At 41.3% G+C, this 12,050-nt stretch overlaps 1 pseudogene; it reads left to right on the forward strand.

The window, feature by feature from the left end:
* The first annotated feature begins 9,696 nt into the window (after positions 1-9,696).
* LOC117356100 lies at positions 9,697-9,831 on the forward strand (annotated as a pseudogene).
* The last annotated feature ends 2,219 nt before the right edge of the window (positions 9,832-12,050 follow it).

Here is a 12,050-nt window from a genome sequence, read left to right on the forward strand (position 1 = left end):
GGATAAAATAAGCCATACTGTGCCTTGAAGGCCTTTAGTTTCAGGTGGAAATCTAAGAAAAGTTTATGATTTCTCCTATAGATTTTGAGAGATTCCAATGAACAGCTTATTGTCATTAAATTTCAAAGATGATTTGTCTTTAGCTGCTTACAATATTTAGAAACATAGAAACATGATGGCAGATAAAGGCTAAATGCTCCATCCAGTCTGCCCATCCACAGTAACCATTATCTCTTCCTCTCTCTAAGAGATCCCACACTTTCTTGAATTCAGACTAGAGGTCTGCATGGAAACGGGGATCGCGGGAATCCCGTGGGTCCCACAGGACCTCTGGCCCAAGGGACTCCCACGAGGAAGGAAGAAGGGTTCGACTTACTGAGGCCTACCTAATTTCCAACACAACTGAGAGACCAGTCCAGCGCCGTAGCAGAAACAGCCATGCTTGAACAGTGAGCTCAGCACGCACACAGCTGAAAGCCTTGCTGATTGGTCCTGCGGCACGGCGGGGCAAGAACAGCAAGTAAGGCTGTTTACGTGCTGAGATCACTGCTCAGCATATACACAGCTGAGAGCCTTGCTTGCTGATTGGTCACCAATGCTAGAGCGGGAAGACACAGGATGTATTTAGTGATCCACCCAGCACCCCGAAGGCCCTGATACTGGCGAGACTCAAACTCGAAGAGGCAGGAAACATGGAATCGAGCAATTTTTTTTTAATTTTCAGACCCGAGCTGAGGACAGAGCAGCAGTGAGCACAGCAGACAGGAGGAGGTGCTTATCAACTTTCCTTCTCTTTCTCTCATGCTTTAATTCTAATATCCTGTCTCACTTTTACTTGGTCTCCTATTCCCCATTACCACATTTCTACCACCTGTGTTCACTATCTTCCTCTCGCTCATGTCCTTTCTATTCCCCCAATAACCACATAGTTCTACCATTTCCACTTCTCTCCTCATTCCTTCTCTAGTAGCTTTACATTTCCTTATTTCTTCCCCTTCACCCGCCAACATATTTTTGTCCCATCTCTTTCCTCCTGCCCTATCTTTCCTTCCTTCCATCCTCCCTGCTGTCCTCCCCTTCACACCCATTATCCAATATGTCTTCAGAGAAGCAGGAGGATTCGGCAGCCGGCAGTCAGGTAATTAACTTAAACATAAAAGAAACTGTGGAATTGATGATCCTGATGAAATCTTTTACTGTGTTTTATATTTTCATATTGTGTTGTTTTTTTTTTTCATCTGCACCTTTTTCAAATAAAGATTTCATCAGGATCATCAATTCTACAATTTCTTCTGTGTTTGAGCTGCTGTTTTCCTAGTGGAATCTCTGGTGAAACCCTTTTTTTGTTTTCTGTTCAGGTAATTAACTTATAACCCCCCTGTTTTACTAAGACGGGCTAGCCGATTTAATGCGCGCTAAATGCTGACGTGTCCATTATATTCTATGGACGCGTTAGCATTTAGCACAGGCTAAATCGGCTAGCACGCCTTAGTAAAAGAGGGGGAATATAAATTAATTACCTGAACAGAAAACAAAAAAAGGGTTCCGCCAAAGAGATTCCACAAGGAAAACAGCAGCGCAAACACAAAAGAAACTATGGAATTGATCATCCTGTCAGAAGTAATTGCTGTTTTTTATGGGGACAGGTGGGGATGGAGGGAATTCCTCGCGGGACGGGCGGGACGGAAAGGATCCTGGCGGGAATGGGTGGGATTTCTTTCCCTGTGCAACTCTCTAATTCAGACACAGTCTCTGTCTCCACCACTCCTTCCAGAAGACTGTTCCACGCATCTACCACCCTTTCTGTAAATAAGTATTTCCTTATTACTCCTAAGTTTATCATCTCTTAACTTCTTCCTATGCCCTGTCATATCAGAGCTTTTTTTCAAATGAGACTCTCCCCTATCCCCTATTCTCTTCAACATATATATGACCTCCCTGAAGCTCCTTAAACTATCCCCCCTTGAAACAATTTACACATATGCAGACGATATCCTCATCCTCCTCGAAACAGATCCAAAACTTATAAACCTCCAAGAGAAAATCACATCATGCATAATGAGACTTCACGCCTGGTCCCTCTCAGTACAGATGAAATTAAATGAATCAAAAACAAAATTACTCTGGCTCGGCGCAAAATTAGCTCACCTGCCCACCCTCTTCACCCTACCTACAGGCCCTGCTCTACACCTTGAGTTCTCAAGCAAGGTCCTTGGCATCACTATCGACTCCTCCCTTTCCCTCAATGATCACCTGAATTCCCTGGCAAAATCTTGTTTTTTCAGCCTCCACATGCTGAGGAAAGTTAGATCCTATTTTCACCAAAAGCATTTCACCGTCCTTGTACAATCCATCATCCTATCCAAACTCGATTATTGTAACGCCATCTACTTAGGCCTAACGAAAAAAGTCTTCGCAGACTCCAGCTTATCCAGAACACTGCGGCTAAGCTGATTTTTGCTAAACGCAAATATGACCACGTCTCCCCTCTACTTACCAATCTTCACTAGCTCCCAGTACTTTCCAGAATTCATTTCAAATGTTCCTGCCTGGCTTTCAAGATCATTCACGGCATCCTTCCGCCCCTAATCCCTCTATCCTTCCTCGCCCCGACACCAACTACCACCAGATCTGCCCACAGACATAAACTATCCTTCCCCTCTCTACACGGCATCCTCCACGCAGGTAAACTGGGTAGATCCCTCCTCTCCAAAATCACCAGCCTCTGGAACGACCTCACTGTCCCGCTGCGGAACCTGGACTCCCTCCAACTATTCCGAAAACAACTGAAAACCTGGCTTTTCTCTAGCATATAATAATCTCTTCTCCTGATTACATCCCCTCTTTTTATGCTTTGTAAACTCTTTCTCTTCTCTCTTCCCATATTTTTTAAACTCTGTAAACCGTGTCGAGCTCCACTTCAGTGGAGAAGATGCGGTATATAAACCTAAGGCTTAGTTTAGTTTAGTTTAGAGACTCAACTCATTCACATTTAGATATTTAAACATATCTATCATATTTCCCATCTCCAGCCTTTCCTCCAAAGTATACATATTGAGATCTTTAAGTCTGCCCCATATGCCTTATGATGAAGACAATGCACCATTTTAATAACCTTCCTCTGAACCAACTCTATCCTTTTTATATCTTTTTGAAGCTGCAGTCTTCAGAATTGTACACAATATTCTAAATGAGGTCTCACCAGAGTCTTATACCGGTACCCTCCCCCCCCACACAAACACACTTAGAGATTAAACTGTCCTCTGTAATGGAGGGGGGGGTGTGTGGCTTCCCCCTGAACCCCCCAACGGCAGCGCCAACACTTCTAAGTAAAGTGTGTGTGTGTGTGTGTGTGTGGAGGGGGGGTCCGCTTCACACCCACCCCCCAGAGCGCTTTAATAAATTTAACTTTTAATCTGATGTGCTGATGTCCTGCGCATAGTCTGAACTCCTTTGTCCGTGCACAATTGTCTGGCTCGCTTTAGTCCCATCACCATGAAGTGATTACTAAGCCTAATGTATGTCTAGCTGAATGAGTCCAATTCTCATTCAGATAGAATTCAAATAAGCTCTGTTTTAAAAACTCCAAGAAGCACAGTAGTTCTTCCAGGCAGGATTATATTGTTTTGATTTAAACTCCAGACCAGAATTTTCAACCTTGGCCTTGAATACCGCTAACCCAGGGGTGCCCAAATGGTTGATCGCGATCAACCAGTAGATAGCAAAGGCAACGGGAGTCGATCGCGTTGCCTTTGCGATCTTGTTCTTCCTGCCTCCCCAAGCCAGGTCAGGCATGTACAAGTGCTGGATCCACAAGCCTTCACCTCCAACGTCAATTCTGATGTTGGAGAGGAAGTTCTGGGCAAGCCAATCGCTTCCTGGCTGGCCTGGAACTTCGGTGGTGGGGGGAGGAAGGCTTGTGGGCCCGGCACTTATACGCGCCAGGCTTGGCTCGGGGAAGCAGGGAGAAATCAATGTGGTGGCTTGGAAGGGGGGCAGGGGGAGAGAGAAAGACAGAAATAAAGAGGGGGGCAGGGAGAGAGAGAAAGAGAGATGGAAAGAAAAGGGGAGGGGGCAGAAAGAAAGGCAGAAAGAATGAAATATTGGATTTACAGAAGAAGGAAGTGCAACCAGAGACTCATGAAATCACCAGACAACAAAGGGAGGAAAAATGATTTTATTTTCAATTTAGTGATAAAATGTGTCCGTTTTGAGAATTTATATCTGCTGTCTATATTTTGCCCTATGGTCCCATTTTTACTGAACCGCAATAGTGTTTTTTAGCGCAGGGAGCCTATGAGCATCAGGAGCTTCGAGGGGCATTCAGCACAGCTCCCTGCACTAAAAACCGCTATCATGATTTAGTAAAAGGGGAGGGGGTATATTTGTCTATTTTTGTATAATTGGTACTGAGGTAACATTGCATATTTTAAAGTCATCTGCCTTGACCTCTGAAAAAAAACCCTGAATACAAATGATAATTAACATTTTCTCTGCATACAGTGTGCTTTGTGTTTTTTTAAATTTTATTGTTGGTAGATCATTTTGACTTGGTCATTTTAAAAGTAGTTTGCAAGCCAAAAAAGTATGGGCACCCCTGCCCTAGCCAGTCTTGTTTTCAGGAGAGTCATAATCCCCAAGATCTGTATAGGTCACTTAAATGTGGGCACAGATCACATAGCCTCATAGTCAATTAGGCATTAACAATTGATGTTGAGAAATGCTTGGCAGTAATTAGAAGTTACATATGGATCTGCCCTACATCCTTTTCTATAACGTGTATACCTAAATTCCATAGAGGGCATGAAACATGCATGGGTTGGGGTATTCCCAGGATTTTGGTCCACAGTTCTAGAATAATTAGGAAGATTAAATAAGATTAAATGGACAGTATTTTTTAATGGAGAAGGGTTGATAGTGGGGTCCCCCAAGAGTTTGTGCATGGACTGCTACTTTTTAACATATTTATCAATGATTTAGAGATGGGAATAAATAGTGAAATACTTACATTTACTGATGACTCAAAGTTGTTATGTCACAAGAGGATTATGAAAAATTGCAAGAGGACCTTGTGAGACTAGAAGACTAGGCATCAAAATAGCAGATAACATTTAATGCGAACAAGTGCAAAGTGAGGCATGTGGAAAAGAAGAACCTAAGTTACAGCTAATTTAAGGCTAGCTTTAGTGAAAATGATTATGGGCCTGTTTTCCAAAGCCACGCTAGCGGCTGAAGCACGATAACGGCCCCGAAGCCCATAGAGATTTAAAGGACTTTGGATCCGATGCCGCACGGCAGCCGCAAGCACGGCTTTGTAAAACAGGCCCTATGTTTCCTAAACTGCTTTATCTTCTACGGATGGTGACTCAGATGGCATCTTGGGAACTTAATGTTATGCAACAGGTTTCTGCCATACAACTTAAAAGTTGTACCTACGTTGAGAGGAAAGGTCTCAGAAATCCTGTTTCGTTCAATGAATGAACATAAAGATAATGATACAGGTTGGATTTTCATTCATCGACCAAAACCTCTCACTCATTAATTTAAGACATTTAAGTTTTTTGTTGTTTGTTATATTGTTTGTTCAATAAATATATGTCTACAAAAAGGTGCACTTATCTTAAAACTTTCTTGAAAATTTTCTTGGTGCAAGGTGCGTTTAGCAGTGCAGTGTTCGCCCGACGGGGCCCGTTTCGCCAATAACTGATGGCTTCCTCGGGGGTCTTTTATGGAAACTGCAACATAAGATTGAAATCTCTCATGATGTTAGATCAGCTTTTAAATTGTAAAAATGTTTTAAACAATGTAGTACTCACTGTTAGCAGCTAAAGCATGAATTTCCACAAAATGGCGCCGGTAAATTCAAGACGCCTAACTAAGCATGCGCATTAAATACCATATCAGCTGTGTAAACAATTTAGCCCATTGGATGAGCAATTAATTGAATAGATGAATACTCTCCATTATAATATCCACACCTTACTTTTCTAGTATGCAACTCAAAAAGGGTATTACCATGGGAAGTGTATGGATAGGATCCCCTAAAATGGAGCATAGAATGTTACGAAAGGGTAGTTGAGAATCTCAGAAACCAGCTTGGGCAAATAGAATAAAATTTCTCAGCCAAGACTTCTAAGTTCCACATTTGCATCACTGATTCTCAAAACCTCCCCCAACCACTATGTAACACTCTAAAATGTTTAACTGTATTCTTTATAAGTATATTCTTTATAAGTATTCTAATACTTCCTATTTTAAAATTGCTGGTTACTGTCTTTCAAAATCTTAATGGCTTATCCTCCACCCAGCAAACATTTATCTAAGATAAGTTATTATATTCCTTTGCTGGGTGGAGGATTCTCCTTAAACATAGGTGCCGGTAATGTAGGCCTGCAAACTCCTAGCCTACATTACTGGCGCCAATCTTAGACATAAGCTATGATTTTCTTAACAGCACCTACGTGTGTGACATACAGTTGACACCGTTTTTGGAGGCACTGACCAATCTAGGTGCTGCTACTAGAATATGGTCCTAAAGCCCAAATTTTCTAAACAGCGCTTTATTCTAGGCGACAGTAAGCTCCCTACTGCCACCTAACTTTATTGTTTTAGCTGGTGTTAATCAGCATGGCATTTGACCATGTCATTTAAAATCAATTAAAAAAGTCATTTAAAAAAAACTGTAAGCGCCTGCAGGTGCCTACAAAAATGGACGTCGTTATCATGTTTACAGAGACGCCTAATGGTGCCTAAGGTCACAGTAGGCGTGGTTTATACTGGAAATGACCTTAGGCGCCACTAGGCTCCTCTGTAGACACGACTCTCATCAATCATAGGCACCGGCCTGCAAAACCCTGACCTATATTACTGGTGCCTTTGTTAGATGTAAGCCATGATTCTCTTAACAGCACCTACATGTGATTGATACATAGTCGATGCCATGTTTGGAGGTGTTGACTGATGTAGACACCAGCCCTAAGTGCTTATCCTGAAGCACCCTTTACAGAATAGCAATTAGCACCATTTATAGAATTCCTTCCTAAGTGCTTCTGTGATAAATGAGAGCAGATACCAAGTTAATCGTAATTTTAACACATGACCTGCAATAGAAGAAAGTGGAAACATCCTAAATAGGTGCAACATTATGTTTGCAACTAAAACACAATAAAATCTTTTGTTAAGCTGCGCCGTAGTGAATTTCCCAAATGTCATTAACACAGAGTTGTCCCATAGTAACATAATTATGCTTGATTGAAAAAGGACAATTTATTCCATCCAGTCAACTCAATGTAAGCTTTTTCAAATCAGGGAAGAAAGGGGAGAAAACAAAGGCAACATGTAGAAAACAATTATGCAACTACTTTAAGCTGAGAAGAAAAGGCAAAGTCCACGCTTCTGAAATGCCAGTTAACACTTTGATATCTTCTCTGAAGAGAGAAAATAAAGCAGATGTAAAGCAAATGTGGACTGGCAGTGTGGAATGTGACCACTGAAAAGGAGAAGAATGATGCTGATGATCAATGGGCAACGGAAGCAATCAGTTAAGACAGATGACAGCAACGAGATCCAATGTGATTCGTTTCTTGCATGCTGCATATCCATCATTGTCTATCATGGCAACTTATCTCTGTCTGCAAATGTTTTTTCATCTGTTGTCTGGCATGCTTTCGTGACAACTGCTGCATACTCCCCTCTTGTCTGTGTGCATCACTTTGTCCAACTTTTCCAGAATGTTGGCTTCCCCCTTTGATCCCTCTCTGCTGGGCCTGTGCATATGTGTACAGACCATGGCACAGTTTCCTTCCTGAGCTTTGGGATCAGTTCTCTTGCACTCAGTGGAGAGTCACATTGTTTCTACGTTCTCTGAGTAGCCTCAGTCAGGCCACTTATCTTCAGTTATTCTTGATAAAAATTGTGAGGCAGTCCAAAGATGCCACGTTAATCTATAGATACTTTTTAAAAATATATATCTTTATTGATTTTTAATCTAAAACAGTGCCAAACAAATAAAAGAACAATAGATCCTACATACAATGCACTATTATCTGTACAGGTAACACATATATCATTCAAGATTTCTTACAATTAATAATAACATAATATAATATAATATATAATATAAATGAAGAATAAAGTTACCTAAATGTCACCATCAATATTTATTTCCCTCCCTCCAACCCCCCTCCCCCCATGGATGTGTAAAGGTAAATGAATAGAAGGAAAGATAAAATAAATAGACATTATTATAAATCCACAAATTTAGTCAATGGGCTCCAAACTTTATTAAATACATCACTAAATCCCCTACATTCTGAATTAATTCTTTCATATCTGTATGTAGTGAGCACATTCACTCACCAAAAAGTGTAACTTATTCTGTCATGATCATGATCAATTGAATGGCTAAGCCTGTCATGATCATAAAAAGACAGCTCTTATATTTATTTAAAGTGGGTTTCACATGTAATATTGTTCCACAAATTATAGCCTCATATGATAGTGGAACATTTGAATCCAAAACCAGATTTATTTGTCCCCAAATTGACTTCCAAAATATAAATATAAACGGACAAAAATATAACAGATGATCCAAAGTCCCTATATCAATATGACAATGCCAGCATCTATTAGACTTAGAACTATCTATTTTATTTAATCGAATCGGGGTCCAAAAAATCCTATGTAACAAAAATAACCATGTTTGCCTCATAGATGCTGATGTTGTACATTTCAATCTCCAAGTCCAAATTCATGGCCAACGAGACACAGAAATATACTGTTTTATCTCGATGCTTCAGATGTCTCTAAGACTATTTTTGTTTTTTTATTCAAAAATCCAGAAATCAATTTGTACCACTGGGCAGCCTGATGTCCTACTAGATCAGGGAAAATGCTTGAGTACCTGATTGTAAAAATCCGCTTAGATAACCTTGATAGGCGGTATATAAAATCCTAATAAACTTAATAATAAACTTGAAACTTTGGTAGCAAAGAATTTGCAGGCTAAAATATGTTTTTCAATTTTTCCATTCAGGGAACCCATTCTGAATAGCCTGATTCAACTACAACTACCTATATTGTTGAGACTTGAAAATGCCAAATGATTGTTGCAGCTGTGAAAAATCAAGCAGTTTTCCATTAGATATAACATCATCTAATGTCCGAATATCCGCCTGCATCCAATTCTTCCAAGCGATTCCAGCACCGCCTATTTGAATCTTGGAGTTTAACCATAAGGACTACAAAGTAGATTTCCTTATAGGAATATCTGTTAATTTATCAATAAATTTGATTGTTTTCCACGTGTCAATTAAAATCACATTGTCCTTAGCATAACTAGGTATTCTGATATTTAATATATGAGAAAGTTGCATCGGAGACATAATTTTCTACTCAAGATATAACCAATCTGGCTGATGTTCCAAGAGCTCAGGGAGGATCCAATACATACCTTTTTACGAAAGAGCTTTTTCATCCATTCTCTAAGAGGATACATAGACAAGGTAAATGAAATGTGTACTGTACTGGCTGTGGCTGTAGCTGTGTAATTCTAAAACTGTACAGTATAATCTGATTGCTGACCCAGAGAGGTTTTTATGCCTGGAATTTTGTTTGAAATTCATGTTTGATATGTAAATGTATTTGCTTATTTTGTGTGTTGTTTGTACACTGCTTTGGTTTAAAGCAGTATATATAATTGCTTCTCAGCCTTTTGGCTGAGATCAAGTATAGTAAAGCAGTATATAAATAAATTTAAACATAAAAGTGTTGTTATAAGAGAATATATGTACGCTCCTTCCTCAATATTAGTGGAGGTTAGGGGCAGAGCCGGCCCGCAAATATTGAAAATTTGTGAATAACTTTTGGGCTGACTCTGACCCACCCCCCACCTCCCTCCCACCTTCCCCCCGGCATCCCGGACCTTACCTGGTGTTTAGCGGTCTTTTGGGGCAGGAGCAATCTTACTACGATCCTGCCCCGTGCAGATCACTCATCCAAAATGGCTGCCATGAGTTCCCGTCTTAGTCTTCAGAGACTACGGGAACTCATGGCAGCCATTTTGGATGCCCCAAAAGACTGCTAGACCACCAGGTAAGGTCCAGGGAGGTCCTGGAGGCGGGAGGGATTCCGTTTTTTGTGGGATTGATTCCAGTTTTAGGAAATCGTGAATAATCAAAATTGCATGTCCAAAAACCGTGAATTGGGAGGGGGAAGTGCATTCCATGTTTTAGGATTGATTACCTCTCTAGTATTTAAAACATCCAGTGTTGATATAATCTTTGGATATTCATAGTTAAGAGATAATGCTTATCTTCATTTCTTTCAGTGTCTGCCTTTAGTGAGCAATTACAATCTCTGGAAAGCACTATCACGTCATTTGTACTTGATTTATACAGATATCTAATAAAAGAAAGAAAAATACCACCGAATACCACAGCAAGGATACGTAGTTATCAAATGAACATATTGTTCTCCATTGTTTCTACATTTAATTTATTCAGTTTACTTTCAATAATATGTGCTACATATTCTTGAAGCTGAGGTAAATTTAACTTTGTAAAAAAAAGTCTTTCATAGTCTAGAAATAAGTTTGATAAGTGACTGAAACTGGCAATAGTTATAGATGTTCTCTTTTTTGTAACTCAATAGTGGTCTGGTAGGATAGAGAAGTGATGGGCAGTGATAGTAACAAAACATAATAAGTGTTCACAGATAAAGACCTGTGTGGTCCACCCAGTCTGCTCAAAAAGGTGGTCAGAGATGAATCTTTAGGGTTAAAAACTAGCATACCTAATTTCCACCTCTCTCTAACAATTTTGACAGGGAAAGGTAGAGATTAACAGGGAAATTCTATAACCAGCACCTAAACTTAGGCGTCGGTAGGCGACCTGCCAATGCATGTTAATTGAAAAATGCCATCCGACATGGCAAAAAAATGGCAGTGTTTAAGCACCTACCGACGCATGAATAAAAGGTGGCTAGGTAGCTGCTTTAGGCTGCTGAACGCCAAAGTAGGTGTGGCCAATGACGGAAGTGGTATTAGGCGGGCTAAAGTGGCTACCTAGCCAAGATTCACGGCAAGAAAAGTGGCTGAAATGTAGGCCCGGAAAACCCTAGCCTACATTTCAGCCACCTATCTATGCCACCGCAAGATCCTAAAGTCGGTCGCAGCAGCCTTAAGATGATCATGACAGGAAAAGTTATCCCCGATCAGCTGAGCCAAAAACTTTGGCAGTTGGGGTGGGTCATGGGTTCAGGGGGACCTGCAGGCAGGAGAAGTGGACATCCCTCCTGCCTATTGCGATTGGGGGAGTGCTTCAGGGGTTCTGGCAGGAAGAAATGGGCATCCATCCTGCTGCGGAACTTCAAAGGGGGATTTGGGGGTTCCAGCAGTAGGGAATGGGCATCCCTCCTAATGATGTTGGGGGGTCCTCTGCCACAGCCGCTCATGGCAGCGGTATTTCCCTTCCAATCAGCTAAGCCGGTAGGACTCCCTGAAGTCGTGGCTTCGGGAAACAGCTGATCGGGGATAACTTCCCTTGCTGTGATCAGTTTATGGCTGTTGCGGTCTTTAGGATCTTTAGGATCCGGGCTTACATTTCAGCCGCCTATCCTGGCTGAATATAGGCATGATTCTAAAAACAATCGGACTCTTTGTCTGGTTCTTAAACTCGCAGAAGCTATGGATCTGCAGAAGTGTGGAAATTACTGGTATAAATGTTTTAGCCCGAGTGCTGGACTGAACTGGTTACCTTTGTTTTGCATTAAAGTAGGATTACCAGATGTTCGGATTTCCACGGACATTTCCTCCTTTTGAGAACATGTCCGGGGGTCCGGTCAACTTTTCAAAACTCGGCACTTTGTCCGAGTTTTGAAAAGCTGTGTCAGGCAGGGAGGAAGTCCACCCATGCGCGGCCATCACATGATGACGTTGCACGCACGCACGTGTGCATGATGTCATCACATACTGTCCGTGCATGCGTGGACTTTCACCCTGCCCCGACAAGAGCAGGCAGTGGGGCGGGGCTAAGGTGGGCTTGGGGGTGGGA

Source organism: Geotrypetes seraphini, chromosome 2, assembly GCF_902459505.1.
Source record: "Geotrypetes seraphini chromosome 2, aGeoSer1.1, whole genome shotgun sequence".
Lineage (NCBI taxonomy): Eukaryota > Metazoa > Chordata > Amphibia > Gymnophiona > Dermophiidae > Geotrypetes > Geotrypetes seraphini.